At 47.2% G+C, this 19,612-nt stretch overlaps 7 non-coding genes and 1 pseudogene across 7 annotated transcripts; all 8 read right to left on the bottom strand.

The window, feature by feature from the left end:
* Positions 1-2,822: 2,822 nt before the first annotated feature.
* On the bottom strand, positions 2,823-3,040 carry LOC130341044 (U2 spliceosomal RNA; annotated as a pseudogene).
* Positions 3,041-5,133: 2,093 nt separating this feature from the next.
* LOC130341022 (U2 spliceosomal RNA) lies at positions 5,134-5,324 on the bottom strand. The gene has a single exon (XR_008881037.1). It is a non-coding gene; the product is annotated as a U2 spliceosomal RNA (small nuclear RNA).
* Positions 5,325-7,414: 2,090 nt separating this feature from the next.
* On the bottom strand, positions 7,415-7,605 carry LOC130341021 (U2 spliceosomal RNA). The gene has a single exon (XR_008881036.1). It is a non-coding gene; the product is annotated as a U2 spliceosomal RNA (small nuclear RNA).
* Positions 7,606-9,685: 2,080 nt separating this feature from the next.
* Positions 9,686-9,876, bottom strand: LOC130341020 (U2 spliceosomal RNA). Its single transcript, XR_008881035.1, has one exon. It is a non-coding gene; the product is annotated as a U2 spliceosomal RNA (small nuclear RNA).
* Positions 9,877-11,977: 2,101 nt separating this feature from the next.
* On the bottom strand, positions 11,978-12,168 carry LOC130341019 (U2 spliceosomal RNA). The gene has a single exon (XR_008881034.1). It is a non-coding gene; the product is annotated as a U2 spliceosomal RNA (small nuclear RNA).
* Positions 12,169-14,259: 2,091 nt separating this feature from the next.
* LOC130341017 (U2 spliceosomal RNA) lies at positions 14,260-14,450 on the bottom strand. Its single transcript, XR_008881033.1, has one exon. It is a non-coding gene; the product is annotated as a U2 spliceosomal RNA (small nuclear RNA).
* A 2,090-nt stretch (positions 14,451-16,540) lies between these two features.
* On the bottom strand, positions 16,541-16,731 carry LOC130341016 (U2 spliceosomal RNA). The gene has a single exon (XR_008881032.1). It is a non-coding gene; the product is annotated as a U2 spliceosomal RNA (small nuclear RNA).
* A 2,081-nt stretch (positions 16,732-18,812) lies between these two features.
* Positions 18,813-19,003, bottom strand: LOC130341015 (U2 spliceosomal RNA). The gene has a single exon (XR_008881031.1). It is a non-coding gene; the product is annotated as a U2 spliceosomal RNA (small nuclear RNA).
* Positions 19,004-19,612: the final 609 nt, after the last annotated feature.

Here is a 19,612-nt window from a genome sequence, read left to right as displayed (position 1 = left end):
TACATTTAAACGCATGTTAAGAACATAAAACCACTGTTTTTCCATTTTTGCCTTCTTCTTACCTGCTTTGATAAAAAAAAATCTGATTTTAGATTTGGTGCCCTCCCACCAGTGCAGCATAGGCTCGTGGGGTTTTCTTTGTGATTGCCAGCATTGGTAGGTCCGCACAAACTCCTCTTTTATCTCAGGGTCCTCTAGGAGTGTGGTGTTTAATCTCCAGAGGCCCCTTTTTGCTTTTTGCTCCCCCTCTAGCTCCAGGCCCACCAAGAGGAGCTTATGATCAGAGAAGATATTCTGCTCGAGCGTGCATTTCAGGGGTTTAAAAGCTCTAGAGGAAAAAATAAAATCGATTCTGGAGCTCACTCTTCCATTGGACCATGTGGCGCCTGGGTCCTCCGGCAAGAGATCCTTCCAGCAATCTTTCAAATTAAAATCATCAATAAAATTTTTAAGCAGGTAAGAAGTGCGGTCTTTACGATTAATATCCCCACCCTGCCGGTGTTCCCCATCACGTATGCAGTTAAAATCACCTCCCACCAGCAGGGGGGAAGACCCAACACAAAACAGTGGTAAAATTTCAAATAGTTCTGCCCGCTCCTGTTTATCAGGAGGGGCATACACATTTAAAACACGAATTAAAAGTCCATTAAAATATAGATGAATTAAAAGAGCTCTGCCAGGCACAATCTCAGTTACTGTATGAATAGAAAAGGACTGGCCTCGGCAGAGCAGCCCAACACCCACAGAACGACAGTCATTTGCACCGGACCATATGGATGGGCCCAGCTTCCAGTCTTCTTTTAAGTCTTTATAGTCCATTTTACTAGGGATTCCACATTCTTGTAGCAGGCAAAGGTCAAAGTCACATGTCTCTAGATAAGAAAATAAAGCAGCCCTGCGATCAGGGCTCTTTAAGGACCTCACATTGAGTGAGGCAATTTTTACAGGGATAGGCATAGTTTATGGAGAGTCCGTGCTTGGAGAATCAAAGTCAATAATAAGCTGCGTACCGTCATCCCCCGCCTGCGGGGTCATCAGCTCCTTGATGTTCTGAGGGTCGGAGCTTGAGATCGATGATGCCCCGACCCTGAGCTCGCTCTCGTCCGAACTACGGCACGCCGCTTTCCTTTGAATGTCTTCCTCTTCTTCTTCTCTTTGTCTTTTAAATGTCACACTGCTGTCCATATCCTCTGTGTTGCTCTCACTCGATGTAATCTCTGGCCCCCGGCTGATGGATCTGCGTCTTCTTTCATCATTTGACGACTGGAACTGCTGCACAGGGGCCTGTGAGGCCTCTTTTCCGGAACCTTTGCCGCTACCTTGGGAAGTTTTCATCGCTTGTTCCCCAGCAAGCGTTGCTGAGGACTGTTGCTCCAACTTCCCCATCGATCGACGATGGCCAGTTTTACCCACCGGGTCCACTGCTGGCGGGGCAGCAAACCCTGGTTTGGCGCCACTTGTCTTCTTGGCCCTGTCCTGTATAGGCGGAGTAACAGGACCGGGCTCAGACCTGGCCACCTGGCTCCCCTTCCGGCGGGCTTTCACCGGGGCCTCTTCGTCCGGAGCAGGGCGACCCTGGGCCAAGCCAGTACCTGGCTTATGCTGCAATTTTGGGTCCACTTTTGCCCCCACCGAGGCCCGTCGGCTGCCACCCGCCACAGGTGAGCCCCCTTCAGAAGTTTCGGCGGGCTCTTGAGCCAGGTAGGAAGTCGATCGACGTCTTTCAATTTCCCGGGCAGTAAACTCGATCACCCGCCCGGGCTTCGTGGAATCCCCATGGCCTCCCCCTAGCACTACCACCGGTGGGCCCCCCGATGGAGCACCAGAGGTCTTGGGCCTGGACCCATCAGTACCTGCCATCTGGGGTTTGGGCATCTTAAAAAAGGACGTCTTTTGTCCTGTCCCCTCTTTGGGTGGGCCCAGCCTTGACCCACCCATCGTAGTTTTTGCTTTATGGGGACAGGAATTAAAATCGTGATTTTCCTCTCCGCAGAGGTTGCACCTTATCGTATGGCTACATCTTGAGGCTATGTGACCTTCTTGGCCACACCTATTGCAGCGAATCACACGCTCCGCGCCGCAGGTCTCCTGGGTGTGGCCAAACCTCAAGCAATTTCGGCAATACATAGGCATTTGAGGATAGAACAGGAAGCCCCGAACTCTCCCGATGGCAAAATTTGGGGGCGGATGGCAAAGACCCCCAATACCACCGGGATCCTTACGGAGCTTGACCCAGAACTTCCTCTTGCCGTTCCAGAACCGCACGGAGTTCAAGATTTTGTTTGCGAATCGCACCTCTTCGCAGTATCGCCGAAGAAAAGTGGCTATATCCTCCGTGGTCACATGAGGGCTGTGCATAGCCACCACCAACGGTATATGTTCCTCACCATAGAGGAACTGGAACGAAAGACCGTCGAGTCGATCGTCCCTCTGGTCCGCACCAGACAAGGTTGCATAGATGTTATCGCAACACGCCGTGGCCGTGAAGGTGACGGTATACAGGCCACGGCTTTCCTGGTCATTTAGACACAGGATGTCCTCCCTATTGAGGCGGAAGTAGTCAAGAAGAATCACCTCCGCAATGAAGCGGAGGTTCTTCAACTGACGATGGCTCTCCGACACCTCTATGCGGATGGTATTTCGCATCGACATTTCCCCAGAGGGGAAAGCCCAGGAGAACGGCATCTTCCACACCCAGGGACTAAGCCCCTTCCCCAATAGCAGCAGGGGCTCGGAATCCCGCTATAAAAGCGGAACCCTTACCCAAGGCAGAGGTCGGGGGTACCCTAGGTGCTTCCGAAGCTACAGGTAACGCTCAACGTACCGAAAATGCCTTCTGAGACACAAGGTCCCAGAGACAGGGGGATCGCAACCCGTTGTCCGTGGACTAAGCCCGCTCCCCAATAGCAGCAAGGGGGTGAAGTCCCTCCGTAAGGAGAGACAATCCCCCAAGGCCGAGAAGCGGGGTACCACAGACACCTTCCGACCAGACCAAATGCAGATACTACACTTGATCTTAGCCAAAAGGCCGAGAAGCGATAACCGTGAAAGGGGCGGGCCCAACAAGGTGCCCTTCATGGGCACTATCACTGCTTGCTGTCAGGGAGGCTGCCAGACAATTTTCCATGCACACTCTGGGCTGGGGGGCAGTCAACCACCAGTACACACAGCAGAACCTAAACCCATACCATTATTGCTAAGCAGCAAGACAGGGGCCCATTGCACTCCCACGGGGCCTTTTTAAATGCAATCCATAACCCGGATTTGCCAGGAACCCTTCTTACTCCTCCTACTTGCATGTGACACTGGGCTTAGGATCTGCATAGGAAACACACACACAAGCACACACCTACCTTTGTTGCCTGCAGATGCCTCCTTGGCTGTCCCCAAACGGTATCAAACCAACACCCACGGGAAGCTGTAAGCATAGAGGACATGCCTGCACCCCATTGGACTTACCTGTGTGGGTTAAACCCAGGTTATTTGACAACCTATGGCGGTGATGGTTCTGCTCAGGCAGAGCAGTGCTGATGCTCCTCATAAAGCTGTCGCTGCTGTGAAGGTTCTAGGTGACATCACAAATCCCTATGGTTACATACACAACAAAGCTGGGTTGTTGTTGTTTACACTCTGCAAGGCCTGTGGAAGTGAGTGACATCATAGCACTGTAGTTCTGAGGGTTCTAGATGGATGCAACAATCTCCTGTTGCTTCTATGAAGGCCATAATAGACGACATCACCAAACAGCTCCATAGTCACATACACAGCAAAGGAGAGATGTTGTTTACACCTAGTGATGTCAGTGGTATTGAGTGACATCACAGCACAGTGCTAAGGCTCCTGGGCCTGGACACAGCAGCGGCTGCAATATCTCAACGGAGAATACGTTTATATATATGTGTGTGTGTGCGCGTATATATATATATATATATATATATATATATATATATATATATATTTCTCCGCCGAAATCACTTTTAAACCCATTTCCACCTTTTTTTCCCTTCTCTTCCTCTTACTTTTTTTTCACGTTTTTTTACGTTTTTCTCCTTTTCGCCTCTTTTCTGGGCGTATTATTCTTCTTTTTCTTCTTTTTTTTCGTCTAATGCATACCCCATCAGTGCAGCAATGCTTATTCAATACCGCCAGCAGATGGAGACACTGGGGGATAATTTTCTAAGGATTTATACTGATTTTTCCTGTCTGAATTTGTCGCACAGAAAGTTGCAGGCCAAATATGTGTGACATTTCTGCGACTTTAGCTTCTAGAGCATTTTTACAACATTATACATAGGTGCTGAATACATAAAAAGCGACTGTTCAGCGACAGACAAGTCGCATCGGCTGAAAGTAGGCCAGAATGTCAGTCCATGTTGGAGCAGGTTTAGATACAGTCTAAAGTATAGATCTCAAAGTCTGTGCACAGAATTTAGCAAGGGCCTCGCACCTTCTGATGCATCAGGTAGGTGCACAATAGCATAGCCTAACCCTCTGTACTTTGGTCTATATTGATGCGGGACATAGACAGCCAGCTGATGACCAATCCATTAGTGCAATGGATGGCTGGAAGCATTTGTCTTTGCCTTTGCAATACCACAGAAGCAATGCATGGTCAATGTACAGCAATGACACACCTGTGTGAACAGCCAGGAGACCCCCCCCCCCCCCCCCATGTTATGTTACATAGTTACATAGTTAGTACGGTCGAAAAAAGACATATGTCCATCAAGTTCAACCAGGGAATTAAGGGGTAGGGGTGTGGCGCGATATTGGGGAAGGGATGAGATTTTATATTTCTTCATAAGCATTAATCTTATTTTGTCAATTAGGAACATTCAGCACCCACCCGCTATCAAGGCAGCTGCCTATCATGTCATGCCCTACCTGCACAGGTGTGCTGGCTACTCAAATGATCCAATTAAGGAGGCCATTTAGTCAGCAGCAGCAGAAGTCCTGTGCCTGGACGCTCCAACAGCGGCCAGACACAAGCAGAAGCAGAAGCAGCAGAAGCAGCAGCAGCACCACCTTTTGTTTTTTGGCTGCAGCAGCAGCAAGGCCCACAGGGCTGGCTAGCTGGCTAGCCAGCAAGCAGGTAGCAATGAAAGTAGGAATCTTTCTTTTTAACCTGTAAGGGGGTGGTGCACTGTACCCGAAGATACTGCCATATCGGGTCAATGCATAGGGCGACGGAAGCAAGCTTCGAAATCGGCCCCCGTTCTCAAAAATCCATTTAATATATGGTCCCCAGATAGGGGACGTATCAGATATTAAACTGATAAGAACAGATACTACACTTGATCTTAGCCAAAAGGCCGAGAAGCGATAACCGTGAAAGGGGCGGGCCCAACAAGGTGCCCTTCATGGGCACTATCACTGCTTGCTGTCAGGGAGGCTGCCAGACAATTTTCCATGCACACTCTGGGCTGGGGGGCAGTCAACCACCAGTACACACAGCAGAACCTAAACCCATACCATTATTGCTAAGCAGCAAGACAGGGGCCCATTGCACTCCCACGGGGCCTTTTTAAATGCAATCCATAACCCGGATTTGCCAGGAACCCTTCTTACTCCTCCTACTTGCATGTGACACTGGGCTTAGGATCTGCATAGGAAACACACACACAAGCACACACCTACCTTTGTTGCCTGCAGATGCCTCCTTGGCTGTCCCCAAACGGTATCAAACCAACACCCACGGGAAGCTGTAAGCATAGAGGACATGCCTGCACCCCATTGGACTTACCTGTGTGGGTTAAACCCGGGTTATTTGACAACCTATGGCGGTGATGGTTCTGCTCAGGCAGAGCAGTGCTGATGCTCCTCATAAAGCTGTCGCTGCTGTGAAGGTTCTAGGTGACATCACAAATCCCTATGGTTACATACACAACAAAGCTGGGTTGTTGTTGTTTACACTCTGCAAGGCCTGTGGAAGTGAGTGACATCATAGCACTGTAGTTCTGAGGGTTCTAGATGGATGCAACAATCTCCTGTTGCTTCTATGAAGGCCATAATAGACGACATCACCAAACAGCTCCATAGTCACATACACAGCAAAGGAGAGATGTTGTTTACACCTAGTGATGTCAGTGGTATTGAGTGACATCACAGCACAGTGCTAAGGCTCCTGGGCCTGGACACAGCAGCGGCTGCAATATCTCAACGGAGAATACGTTTATATATATGTGTGTGTGTGCGCGTATATATATATATATATATATATATATATATATATATATATATATATATTTCTCCGCCGAAATCACTTTTAAACCCATTTCCACCTTTTTTTCCCTTCTCTTCCTCTTACTTTTTTTTTCACGTTTTTTTACGTTTTTCTCCTTTTCGCCTCTTTTCTGGGCGTATTATTCTTCTTTTTCTTCTTTTTTTTCGTCTAATGCATACCCCATCAGTGCAGCAATGCTTATTCAATACCGCCAGCAGATGGAGACACTGGGGGATAATTTTCTAAGGATTTATACTGATTTTTCCTGTCTGAATTTGTCGCACAGAAAGTTGCAGGCCAAATATGTGTGACATTTCTGCGACTTTAGCTTCTAGAGCATTTTTACAACATTATACATAGGTGCTGAATACATAAAAAGCGACTGTTCAGCGACAGACAAGTCGCATCGGCTGAAAGTAGGCCAGAATGTCAGTCCATGTTGGAGCAGGTTTAGATACAGTCTAAAGTATAGATCTCAAAGTCTGTGCACAGAATTTAGCAAGGGCCTCGCACCTTCTGATGCATCAGGTAGGTGCACAATAGCATAGCCTAACCCTCTGTACTTTGGTCTATATTGATGCGGGACATAGACAGCCAGCTGATGACCAATCCATTAGTGCAATGGATGGCTGGAAGCATTTGTCTTTGCCTTTGCAATACCACAGAAGCAATGCATGGTCAATGTACAGCAATGACACACCTGTGTGAACAGCCAGGAGACCCCCCCCATGTTATGTTACATAGTTACATAGTTAGTACGGTCGAAAAAAGACATATGTCCATCAAGTTCAACCAGGGAATTAAGGGGTAGGGGTGTGGCGCGATATTGGGGAAGGGATGAGATTTTATATTTCTTCATAAGCATTAATCTTATTTTGTCAATTAGGAACATTCAGCACCCACCCGCTATCAAGGCAGCTGCCTATCATGTCATGCCCTACCTGCACAGGTGTGCTGGCTACTCAAATGATCCAATTAAGGAGGCCATTTAGTCAGCAGCAGCAGAAGTCCTGTGCCTGGACGCTCCAACAGCGGCCAGACACAAGCAGAAGCAGAAGCAGCAGAAGCAGCAGCAGCACCACCTTTTGTTTTTTGGCTGCAGCAGCAGCAAGGCCCACAGGGCTGGCTAGCTGGCTAGCCAGCAAGCAGGTAGCAATGAAAGTAGGAATCTTTCTTTTTAACCCTGTAAGGGGGTGGTGCACTGTACCCGAAGATACTGCCATATCGGGTCAATGCATAGGGCGACGGAAGCAAGCTTCGAAATCGGCCCCCGTTCTCAAAAATCCATTTAATATATGGTCCCCAGATAGGGGACGTATCAGATATTAAACTGATAAGAACAGATACTACACTTGATCTTAGCCAAAAGGCCGAGAAGCGATAACCGTGAAAGGGGCGGGCCCAACAAGGTGCCCTTCATGGGCACTATCACTGCTTGCTGTCAGGGAGGCTGCCAGACAATTTTCCATGCACACTCTGGGCTGGGGGGCAGTCAACCACCAGTACACACAGCAGAACCTAAACCCATACCATTATTGCTAAGCAGCAAGACAGGGGCCCATTGCACTCCCACGGGGCCTTTTTAAATGCAATCCATAACCCGGATTTGCCAGGAACCCTTCTTACTCCTCCTACTTGCATGTGACACTGGGCTTAGGATCTGCATAGGAAACACACACACAAGCACACACCTACCTTTGTTGCCTGCAGATGCCTCCTTGGCTGTCCCCAAACGGTATCAAACCAACACCCACGGGAAGCTGTAAGCATAGAGGACATGCCTGCACCCCATTGGACTTACCTGTGTGGGTTAAACCCGGGTTATTTGACAACCTATGGCGGTGATGGTTCTGCTCAGGCAGAGCAGTGCTGATGCTCCTCATAAAGCTGTCGCTGCTGTGAAGGTTCTAGGTGACATCACAAATCCCTATGGTTACATACACAACAAAGCTGGGTTGTTGTTGTTTACACTCTGCAAGGCCTGTGGAAGTGAGTGACATCATAGCACTGTAGTTCTGAGGGTTCTAGATGGATGCAACAATCTCCTGTTGCTTCTATGAAGGCCATAATAGACGACATCACCAAACAGCTCCATAGTCACATACACAGCAAAGGAGAGATGTTGTTTACACCTAGTGATGTCAGTGGTATTGAGTGACATCACAGCACAGTGCTAAGGCTCCTGGGCCTGGACACAGCAGCGGCTGCAATATCTCAACGGAGAATACGTTTATATATATGTGTGTGTGTGCGCGTATATATATATATATATATATATATATATATATTTCTCCGCCGAAATCACTTTTAAACCCATTTCCACCTTTTTTTCCCTTCTCTTCCTCTTACTTTTTTTTCACGTTTTTTTACGTTTTTCTCCTTTTCGCCTCTTTTCTGGGCGTATTATTCTTCTTTTTCTTCTTTTTTTTCGTCTAATGCATACCCCATCAGTGCAGCAATGCTTATTCAATACCGCCAGCAGATGGAGACACTGGGGGATAATTTTCTAAGGATTTATACTGATTTTTCCTGTCTGAATTTGTCGCACAGAAAATTGCAGGCCAAATATGTGTGACATTTCTGCGACTTTAGCTTCTAGAGCATTTTTACAACATTATACATAGGTGCTGAATACATAAAAAGCGACTGTTCAGCGACAGACAAGTCGCATCGGCTGAAAGTAGGCCAGAATGTCAGTCCATGTTGGAGCAGGTTTAGATACAGTCTAAAGTATAGATCTCAAAGTCTGTGCACAGAATTTAGCAAGGGCCTCGCACCTTCTGATGCATCAGGTAGGTGCACAATAGCATAGCCTAACCCTCTGTACTTTGGTCTATATTGATGCGGGACATAGACAGCCAGCTGATGACCAATCCATTAGTGCAATGGATGGCTGGAAGCATTTGTCTTTGCCTTTGCAATACCACAGAAGCAATGCATGGTCAATGTACAGCAATGACACACCTGTGTGAACAGCCAGGAGACCCCCCCCCCCCCCCATGTTATGTTACATAGTTACATAGTTAGTACGGTCGAAAAAAGACATATGTCCATCAAGTTCAACCAGGGAATTAAGGGGTAGGGGTGTGGCGCGATATTGGGGAAGGGATGAGATTTTATATTTCTTCATAAGCATTAATCTTATTTTGTCAATTAGGAACATTCAGCACCCACCCGCTATCAAGGCAGCTGCCTATCATGTCATGCCCTACCTGCACAGGTGTGCTGGCTACTCAAATGATCCAATTAAGGAGGCCATTTAGTCAGCAGCAGCAGAAGTCCTGTGCCTGGACGCTCCAACAGCGGCCAGACACAAGCAGAAGCAGAAGCAGCAGAAGCAGCAGCAGCACCACCTTTTGTTTTTTGGCTGCAGCAGCAGCAAGGCCCACAGGGCTGGCTAGCTGGCTAGCCAGCAAGCAGGTAGCAATGAAAGTAGGAATCTTTCTTTTTAACCCTGTAAGGGGGTGGTGCACTGTACCCGAAGATACTGCCATATCGGGTCAATGCATAGGGCGACGGAAGCAAGCTTCGAAATCGGCCCCCGTTCTCAAAAATCCATTTAATATATGGTCCCCAGATAGGGGACGTATCAGATATTAAACTGATAAGAACAGATACTACACTTGATCTTAGCCAAAAGGCCGAGAAGCGATAACCGTGAAAGGGGCGGGCCCAACAAGGTGCCCTTCATGGGCACTATCACTGCTTGCTGTCAGGGAGGCTGCCAGACAATTTTCCATGCACACTCTGGGCTGGGGGGCAGTCAACCACCAGTACACACAGCAGAACCTAAACCCATACCATTATTGCTAAGCAGCAAGACAGGGGCCCATTGCACTCCCACGGGGCCTTTTTAAATGCAATCCATAACCCGGATTTGCCAGGAACCCTTCTTACTCCTCCTACTTGCATGTGACACTGGGCTTAGGATCTGCATAGGAAACACACACACAAGCACACACCTACCTTTGTTGCCTGCAGATGCCTCCTTGGCTGTCCCCAAACGGTATCAAACCAACACCCACGGGAAGCTGTAAGCATAGAGGACATGCCTGCACCCCATTGGACTTACCTGTGTGGGTTAAACCCGGGTTATTTGACAACCTATGGCGGTGATGGTTCTGCTCAGGCAGAGCAGTGCTGATGCTCCTCATAAAGCTGTCGCTGCTGTGAAGGTTCTAGGTGACATCACAAATCCCTATGGTTACATACACAACAAAGCTGGGTTGTTGTTGTTTACACTCTGCAAGGCCTGTGGAAGTGAGTGACATCATAGCACTGTAGTTCTGAGGGTTCTAGATGGATGCAACAATCTCCTGTTGCTTCTATGAAGGCCATAATAGACGACATCACCAAACAGCTCCATAGTCACATACACAGCAAAGGAGAGATGTTGTTTACACCTAGTGATGTCAGTGGTATTGAGTGACATCACAGCACAGTGCTAAGGCTCCTGGGCCTGGACACAGCAGCGGCTGCAATATCTCAACGGAGAATACGTTTATATATATGTGTGTGTGTGCGCGTATATATATATATATATATATATATATATATATATATATATATATATATTTCTCCGCCGAAATCACTTTTAAACCTATTTCCACCTTTTTTTCCCTTCTCTTCCTCTTACTTTTTTTTCACGTTTTTTTACGTTTTTCTCCTTTTCGCCTCTTTTCTGGGCGTATTATTCTTCTTTTTCTTCTTTTTTTTCGTCTAATGCATACCCCATCAGTGCAGCAATGCTTATTCAATACCGCCAGCAGATGGAGACACTGGGGGATAATTTTCTAAGGATTTATACTGATTTTTCCTGTCTGAATTTGTCGCACAGAAAGTTGCAGGCCAAATATGTGTGACATTTCTGCGACTTTAGCTTCTAGAGCATTTTTACAACATTATACATAGGTGCTGAATACATAAAAAGCGACTGTTCAGCGACAGACAAGTCGCATCGGCTGAAAGTAGGCCAGAATGTCAGTCCATGTTGGAGCAGGTTTAGATACAGTCTAAAGTATAGATCTCAAAGTCTGTGCACAGAATTTAGCAAGGGCCTCGCACCTTCTGATGCATCAGGTAGGTGCACAATAGCATAGCCTAACCCTCTGTACTTTGGTCTATATTGATGCGGGACATAGACAGCCAGCTGATGACCAATCCATTAGTGCAATGGATGGCTGGAAGCATTTGTCTTTGCCTTTGCAATACCACAGAAGCAATGCATGGTCAATGTACAGCAATGACACACCTGTGTGAACAGCCAGGAGACCCCCCCCCCCCCCCCCATGTTATGTTACATAGTTACATAGTTAGTACGGTCGAAAAAAGACATATGTCCATCAAGTTCAACCAGGGAATTAAGGGGTAGGGGTGTGGCGCGATATTGGGGAAGGGATGAGATTTTATATTTCTTCATAAGCATTAATCTTATTTTGTCAATTAGGAACATTCAGCACCCACCCGCTATCAAGGCAGCTGCCTATCATGTCATGCCCTACCTGCACAGGTGTGCTGGCTACTCAAATGATCCAATTAAGGAGGCCATTTAGTCAGCAGCAGCAGAAGTCCTGTGCCTGGACGCTCCAACAGCGGCCAGACACAAGCAGAAGCAGAAGCAGCAGAAGCAGCAGCAGCACCACCTTTTGTTTTTTGGCTGCAGCAGCAGCAGCAAGGCCCACAGGGCTGGCTAGCTGGCTAGCCAGCAAGCAGGTAGCAATGAAAGTAGGAATCTTTCTTTTTAACCCTGTAAGGGGGTGGTGCACTGTACCCGAAGATACTGCCATATCGGGTCAATGCATAGGGCGACGGAAGCAAGCTTCGAAATCGGCCCCCGTTCTCAAAAATCCATTTAATATATGGTCCCCAGATAGGGGACGTATCAGATATTAAACTGATAAGAACAGATACTACACTTGATCTTAGCCAAAAGGCCGAGAAGCGATAACCGTGAAAGGGGCGGGCCCAACAAGGTGCCCTTCATGGGCACTATCACTGCTTGCTGTCAGGGAGGCTGCCAGATAATTTTCCATGCACACTCTGGGCTGGGGGGCAGTCAACCACCAGTACACACAGCAGAACCTAAACCCATACCATTATTGCTAAGCAGCAAGACAGGGGCCCATTGCACTCCCACGGGGCCTTTTTAAATGCAATCCATAACCCGGATTTGCCAGGAACCCTTCTTACTCCTCCTACTTGCATGTGACACTGGGCTTAGGATCTGCATAGGAAACACACACACAAGCACACACCTACCTTTGTTGCCTGCAGATGCCTCCTTGGCTGTCCCCAAACGGTATCAAACCAACACCCACGGGAAGCTGTAAGCATAGAGGACATGCCTGCACCCCATTGGACTTACCTGTGTGGGTTAAACCCGGGTTATTTGACAACCTATGGCGGTGATGGTTCTGCTCAGGCAGAGCAGTGCTGATGCTCCTCATAAAGCTGTCGCTGCTGTGAAGGTTCTAGGTGACATCACAAATCCCTATGGTTACATACACAACAAAGCTGGGTTGTTGTTGTTTACACTCTGCAAGGCCTGTGGAAGTGAGTGACATCATAGCACTGTAGTTCTGAGGGTTCTAGATGGATGCAACAATCTCCTGTTGCTTCTATGAAGGCCATAATAGACGACATCACCAAACAGCTCCATAGTCACATACACAGCAAAGGAGAGATGTTGTTTACACCTAGTGATGTCAGTGGTATTGAGTGACATCACAGCACAGTGCTAAGGCTCCTGGGCCTGGACACAGCAGCGGCTGCAATATCTCAACGGAGAATACGTTTATATATATGTGTGTGTGTGCGCGTATATATATATATATATATATATATATATATATATATATATATATTTCTCCGCCGAAATCACTTTTAAACCCATTTCCACCTTTTTTTCCCTTCTCTTCCTCTTACTTTTTTTTCACGTTTTTTTACGTTTTTCTCCTTTTCGCCTCTTTTCTGGGCGTATTATTCTTCTTTTTCTTCTTTTTTTTCGTCTAATGCATACCCCATCTGTGCAGCAATGCTTATTCAATACCGCCAGCAGATGGAGACACTGGGGGATAATTTTCTAAGGATTTATACTGATTTTTCCTGTCTGAATTTGTCGCACAGAAAGTTGCAGGCCAAATATGTGTGACATTTCTGCGACTTTAGCTTCTAGAGCATTTTTACAACATTATACATAGGTGCTGAATACATAAAAAGCGACTGTTCAGCGACAGACAAGTCGCATCGGCTGAAAGTAGGCCAGAATGTCAGTCCATGTTGGAGCAGGTTTAGATACAGTCTAAAGTATAGATCTCAAAGTCTGTGCACAGAATTTAGCAAGGGCCTCGCACCTTCTGATGCATCAGGTAGGTGCACAATAGCATAGCCTAACCCTCTGTACTTTGGTCTATATTGATGCGGGACATAGACAGCCAGCTGATGACCAATCCATTAGTGCAATGGATGGCTGGAAGCATTTGTCTTTGCCTTTGCAATACCACAGAAGCAATGCATGGTCAATGTACAGCAATGACACACCTGTGTGAACAGCCAGGAGACCCCCCCCCCCCCCATGTTATGTTACATAGTTACATAGTTAGTACGGTCGAAAAAAGACATATGTCCATCAAGTTCAACCAGGGAATTAAGGGGTAGGGGTGTGGCGCGATATTGGGGAAGGGATGAGATTTTATATTTCTTCATAAGCATTAATCTTATTTTGTCAATTAGGAACATTCAGCACCCACCCGCTATCAAGGCAGCTGCCTATCATGTCATGCCCTACCTGCACAGGTGTGCTGGCTACTCAAATGATCCAATTAAGGAGGCCATTTAGTCAGCAGCAGCAGAAGTCCTGTGCCTGGACGCTCCAACAGCGGCCAGACACAAGCAGAAGCAGAAGCAGCAGAAGCAGCAGCAGCAGCACCTTTTGTTTTTTGGCTGCAGCAGCAGCAAGGCCCACAGGGCTGGCTAGCTGGCTAGCCAGCAAGCAGGTAGCAATGAAAGTAGGAATCTTTCTTTTTAACCCTGTAAGGGGGTGGTGCACTGTACCCGAAGATACTGCCATATCGGGTCAATGCATAGGGCGACGGAAGCAAGCTTCGAAATCGGCCCCCGTTCTCAAAAATCCATTTAATATATGGTCCCCAGATAGGGGACGTATCAGATATTAAACTGATAAGAACAGATACTACACTTGATCTTAGCCAAAAGGCCGAGAAGCGATAACCGTGAAAGGGGCGGGCCCAACAAGGTGCCCTTCATGGGCACTATCACTGCTTGCTGTCAGGGAGGCTGCCAGACAATTTTCCATGCACACTCTGGGCTGGGGGGCAGTCAACCACCAGTACACACAGCAGAACCTAAACCCATACCATTATTGCTAAGCAGCAAGACAGGGGCCCATTGCACTCCCACGGGGCCTTTTTAAATGCAATCCATAACCCCGATTTGCCAGGAACCCTTCTTACTCCTCCTACTTGCATGTGACACTGGGCTTAGGATCTGCATAGGAAACACACACACAAGCACACACCTACCTTTGTTGCCTGCAGATGCCTCCTTGGCTGTCCCCAAACGGTATCAAACCAACACCCACGGGAAGCTGTAAGCATAGAGGACATGCCTGCACCCCATTGGACTTACCTGTGTGGGTTAAACCCGGGTTATTTGACAACCTATGGCGGTGATGGTTCTGCTCAGGCAGAGCAGTGCTGATGCTCCTCATAAAGCTGTCGCTGCTGTGAAGGTTCTAGGTGACATCACAAATCCCTATGGTTACATACACAACAAAGCTGGGTTGTTGTTGTTTACACTCTGCAAGGCCTGTGGAAGTGAGTGACATCATAGCACTGTAGTTCTGAGGGTTCTAGATGGATGCAACAATCTCCTGTTGCTTCTATGAAGGCCATAATAGACGACATCACCAAACAGCTCCATAGTCACATACACAGCAAAGGAGAGATGTTGTTTACACCTAGTGATGTCAGTGGTATTGAGTGACATCACAGCACAGTGCTAAGGCTCCTGGGCCTGGACACAGCAGCGGCTGCAATATCTCAACGGAGAATACGTTTATATATATGTGTGTGTGTGCGCGTATATATATATATATATATATATATATATATATATATATATATATATTTCTCCGCCGAAATCACTTTTAAACCCATTTCCACCTTTTTTTCCCTTCTCTTCCTCTTACTTTTTTTTCACGTTTTTTTACGTTTTTCTCCTTTTCGCCTCTTTTCTGGGCGTATTATTCTTCTTTTTCTTCTTTTTTTTCGTCTAATGCATACCCCATCAGTGCAGCAATGCTTATTCAATACCGCCAGCAGATGGAGACACTGGGGGATAATTTTCTAAGGATTTATACTGATTTTTCCTGTCTGAATTTGTCGCACAGAAAGTTGCAGGCCAAATATGTGTGACATTTCTGCGACTTTAGCTTCTAGAGCATTTTTACAACATTATACATAGGTGCTGAATACATAAAAAGCGACTGTTCAGCGACAGACAAGTCGCATCGGCTGAAAGTAGGCCAGAATGTCAGTCCATGTTGGAGCAGGTTTAGATACAGTCTAAAGTATAGATCTCAAAGTCTGTGCACAGAATTTAGCAAGGGCCTCGCACCTTCTGATGCATCAGGTAGGTGCACAATAGCATAGCCTAACCCTCTGTACTTTGGTCTATATTGATGCGGGACATAGACAGCCAGCTGATGACCAATCCATTAGTGCAATGGATGGCTGGAAGCATTTGTCTTTGCCTTTGCAATACCACAGAAGCAATGCATGGTCAATGTACAGCAATGACACACCTGTGTGAACAGCCAGGAGACCCCCCCCCCCATGTTATGTTACATAGTTACATAGTTAGTACGGTCGAAAAAAGACATATGTCCATCAAGTTCAACCAGGGAATTAAGGGGTAGGGGTGTGGCGCGATATTGGGGAAGGGATGAGATTTTATATTTCTTCATAAGCATTAATCTTATTTTGTCAATTAGGAACATTCAGCACCCACCCGCTATCAAGGCAGCTGCCTATCATGTCATGCCCTACCTGCACAGGTGTGCTGGCTACTCAAATGATCCAATTAAGGAGGCCATTTAGTCAGCAGCAGCAGAAGTCCTGTGCCTGGACGCTCCAACAGCGGCCAGACACAAGCAGAAGCAGAAGCAGCAGAAGCAGCAGCAGCACCACCTTTTGTTTTTTGGCTGCAGCAGCAGCAAGGCCCACAGGGCTGGCTAGCTGGCTAGCCAGCAAGCAGGTAGCAATGAAAGTAGGAATCTTTCTTTTTAACCCTGTAAGGGGGTGGTGCACTGTACCCGAAGATACTGCCATATCGGGTCAATGCATAGGGCGACGGAAGCAAGCTTCGAAATCGGCCCCCGTTCTCAAAAATCCATTTAATATATGGTCCCCAGATAGGGGACGTATCAGATATTAAACTGATAAGAACAGATACTACACTTGATCTTAGCCAAAAGGCCGAGAAGCGATAACCGTGAAAGGGGCGGGCCCAACAAGGTGCCCTTCATGGGCACTATCACTGCTTGCTGTCAGGGAGGCTGCCAGACAATTTTCCATGCACACTCTGGGCTGGGGGGCAGTCAACCACCAGTACACACAGCAGAACCTAAACCCATACCATTATTGCTAAGCAGCAAGACAGGGGCCCATTGCACTCCCACGGGGCCTTTTTAAATGCAATCCATAACCCGGATTTGCCAGGAACCCTTCTTACTCCTCCTACTTGCATGTGACACTGGGCTTAGGATCTGCATAGGAAACACACACACAAGCACACACCTACCTTTGTTGCCTGCAGATGCCTCCTTGGCTGTCCCCAAACGGTATCAAACCAACACCCACGGGAAGCTGTAAGCATAGAGGACATGCCTGCACCCCATTGGACTTACCTGTGTGGGTTAAACCCGGGTTATTTGACAACCTATGGCGGTGATGGTTCTGCTCAGGCAGAGCAGTGCTGATGCTCCTCATAAAGCTGTCGCTGCTGTGAAGGTTCTAGGTGACATCACAAATCCCTATGGTTACATACACAACAAAGCTGGGTTGTTGTTGTTTACACTCTGCAAGGCCTGTGGAAGTGAGTGACATCATAGCACTGTAGTTCTGAGGGTTCTAGATGGATGCAACAATCTCCTGTTGCTTCTATGAAGGCCATAATAGACGACATCACCAAACAGCTCCATAGTCACATACACAGCAAAGGAGAGATGTTGTTTACACCTAGTGATGTCAGTGGTATTGAGTGACATCACAGCACAGTGCTAAGGCTCCTGGGCCTGGACACAGCAGCGGCTGCAATATCTCAACGGAGAATACGTTTATATATATGTGTGTGTGTGTGCGCGTATATATATATATATATATATATATATATATTTCTCCGCCGAAATCACTTTTAAACCCATTTCCACCTTTTTTTCCCTTCTCTTCCTCTTACTTTTTTTTCACGTTTTTTTACGTTTTTCTCCTTTTCGCCTCTTTTCTGGGCGTATTATTCTTCTTTTTCTTCTTTTTTTTCGTCTAATGCATACCCCATCAGTGCAGCAATGCTTATTCAATACCGCCAGCAGATGGAGACACTGGGGGATAATTTTCTAAGGATTTATACTGATTTTTCCTGTCTGAATTTGTCGCACAGAAAGTTGCAGGCCAAATATGTGTGACATTTCTGCGACTTTAGCTTCTAGAGCATTTTTACAACATTATACATAGGTGCTGAATACATAAAAAGCGACTGTTCAGCGACAGACAAGTCGCATCGGCTGAAAGTAGGCCAGAATGTCAGTCCATGTTGGAGCAGGTTTAGATACAGTCTAAAGTATAGATCTCAAAGTCTGTGCACACAGAATTTAGCAAGGGCCTCGCACCTTCTGATGCATCAGGTAGGTGCACAATAGCATAGCCTAACCCTCTGTACTTTGGTCTATATTGATGCGGGACATAGACAGCCAGCTGATGACCAATCCATTAGTGCAATGGATGGCTGGAAGCATTTGTCTTTGCCTTTGCAATACCACAGAAGCAATGCATGGTCAATGTACAGCAATGACACACCTGTGTGAACAGCCAGGAGACCCCCCCCCCCCATGTTATGTTACATAGTTACATAGTTAGTACGGTCGAAAAAAGACATATGTCCATCAAGTTCAACCAGGGAATTAAGGGGTAGGGGTGTGGCGCGATATTGGGGAAGGGATGAGATTTTATATTTCTTCATAAGCATTAATCTTATTTTGTCAATTAGGAACATTCAGCACCCACCCGCTATCAAGGCAGCTGCCTATCATGTCATGCCCTACCTGCACAGGTGTGCTGGCTACTCAAATGATCCAATTAAGGAGGCCATTTAGTCAGCAGCAGCAGAAGTCCTGTGCCTGGACGCTCCAACAGCGGCCAGACACAAGCAGAAGCAGAAGCAGCAGAAGCAGCAGCAGCAGCACCACCTTTTGTTTTTGGCTGCAGCAGCAGCAAGGCCCACAGGGCTGGCTAGCTGGCTAGCCAGCAAGCAGGTAGCAATGAAAGTAGGAATCTTTCTTTTTAACCCTGTAAGGGGGTGGTGCACTGTACCCGAAGATACTGCCATATCGGGTCAATGCATAGGGCGACGGAAGCAAGCTTCGAAATCGGCCCCCGTTCTCAAAAATCCATTTAATATATGGTCCCCAGATAGGGGACGTATCAGATATTAAACTGATAAGAACAGATACTACACTTGATCTTAGCCAAAAGGCCGAGAAGCGATAACCGTGAAAGGGGCGGGCCCAACAAGGTGCCCTTCATGGGCACTATCACTGCTTGCTGTCAGGGAGGCTGCCAGACAATTTTCCATGCACACTCTGGGCTGGGGGGCAGTCAACCACCAGTACACACAGCAGAACCTAAACCCATACCATTATTGCTAAGCAGCAAGACAGGGGCCCATTGCACTCCCACGGGGCCTTTTTAAATGCAATCCATAACCCGGATTTGCCAGGAACCCTTCTTACTCCTCCTACTTGCATGTGACACTGGGCTTAGGATCTGCATAGGAAACACACACACAAGCACACACCTACCTTTGTTGCCTGCAGATGCCTCCTTGGCTGTCCCCAAACGGTATCAAACCAACACCCACGGGAAGCTGTAAGCATAGAGGACATGCCTGCACCCCATTGGACTTACCTGTGTGGGTTAAACCCGGGTTATTTGACAACCTATGGCGGTGATGGTTCTGCTCAGGCAGAGCAGTGCTGATGCTCCTCATAAAGCTGTCGCTGCTGTGAAGGTTCTAGGTGACATCACAAATCCCTATGGTTACATACACAACAAAGCTGGGTTGTTGTTGTTTACACTCTGCAAGGCCTGTGGAAGT

Source organism: Hyla sarda, unplaced genomic scaffold (assembly GCF_029499605.1).
Source record: "Hyla sarda isolate aHylSar1 unplaced genomic scaffold, aHylSar1.hap1 scaffold_610, whole genome shotgun sequence".
In the NCBI taxonomy this organism is placed as follows: Eukaryota; Metazoa; Chordata; class Amphibia; order Anura; family Hylidae; genus Hyla; species Hyla sarda.
This window is presented reverse-complemented; position numbering and strand designations above follow the sequence as displayed.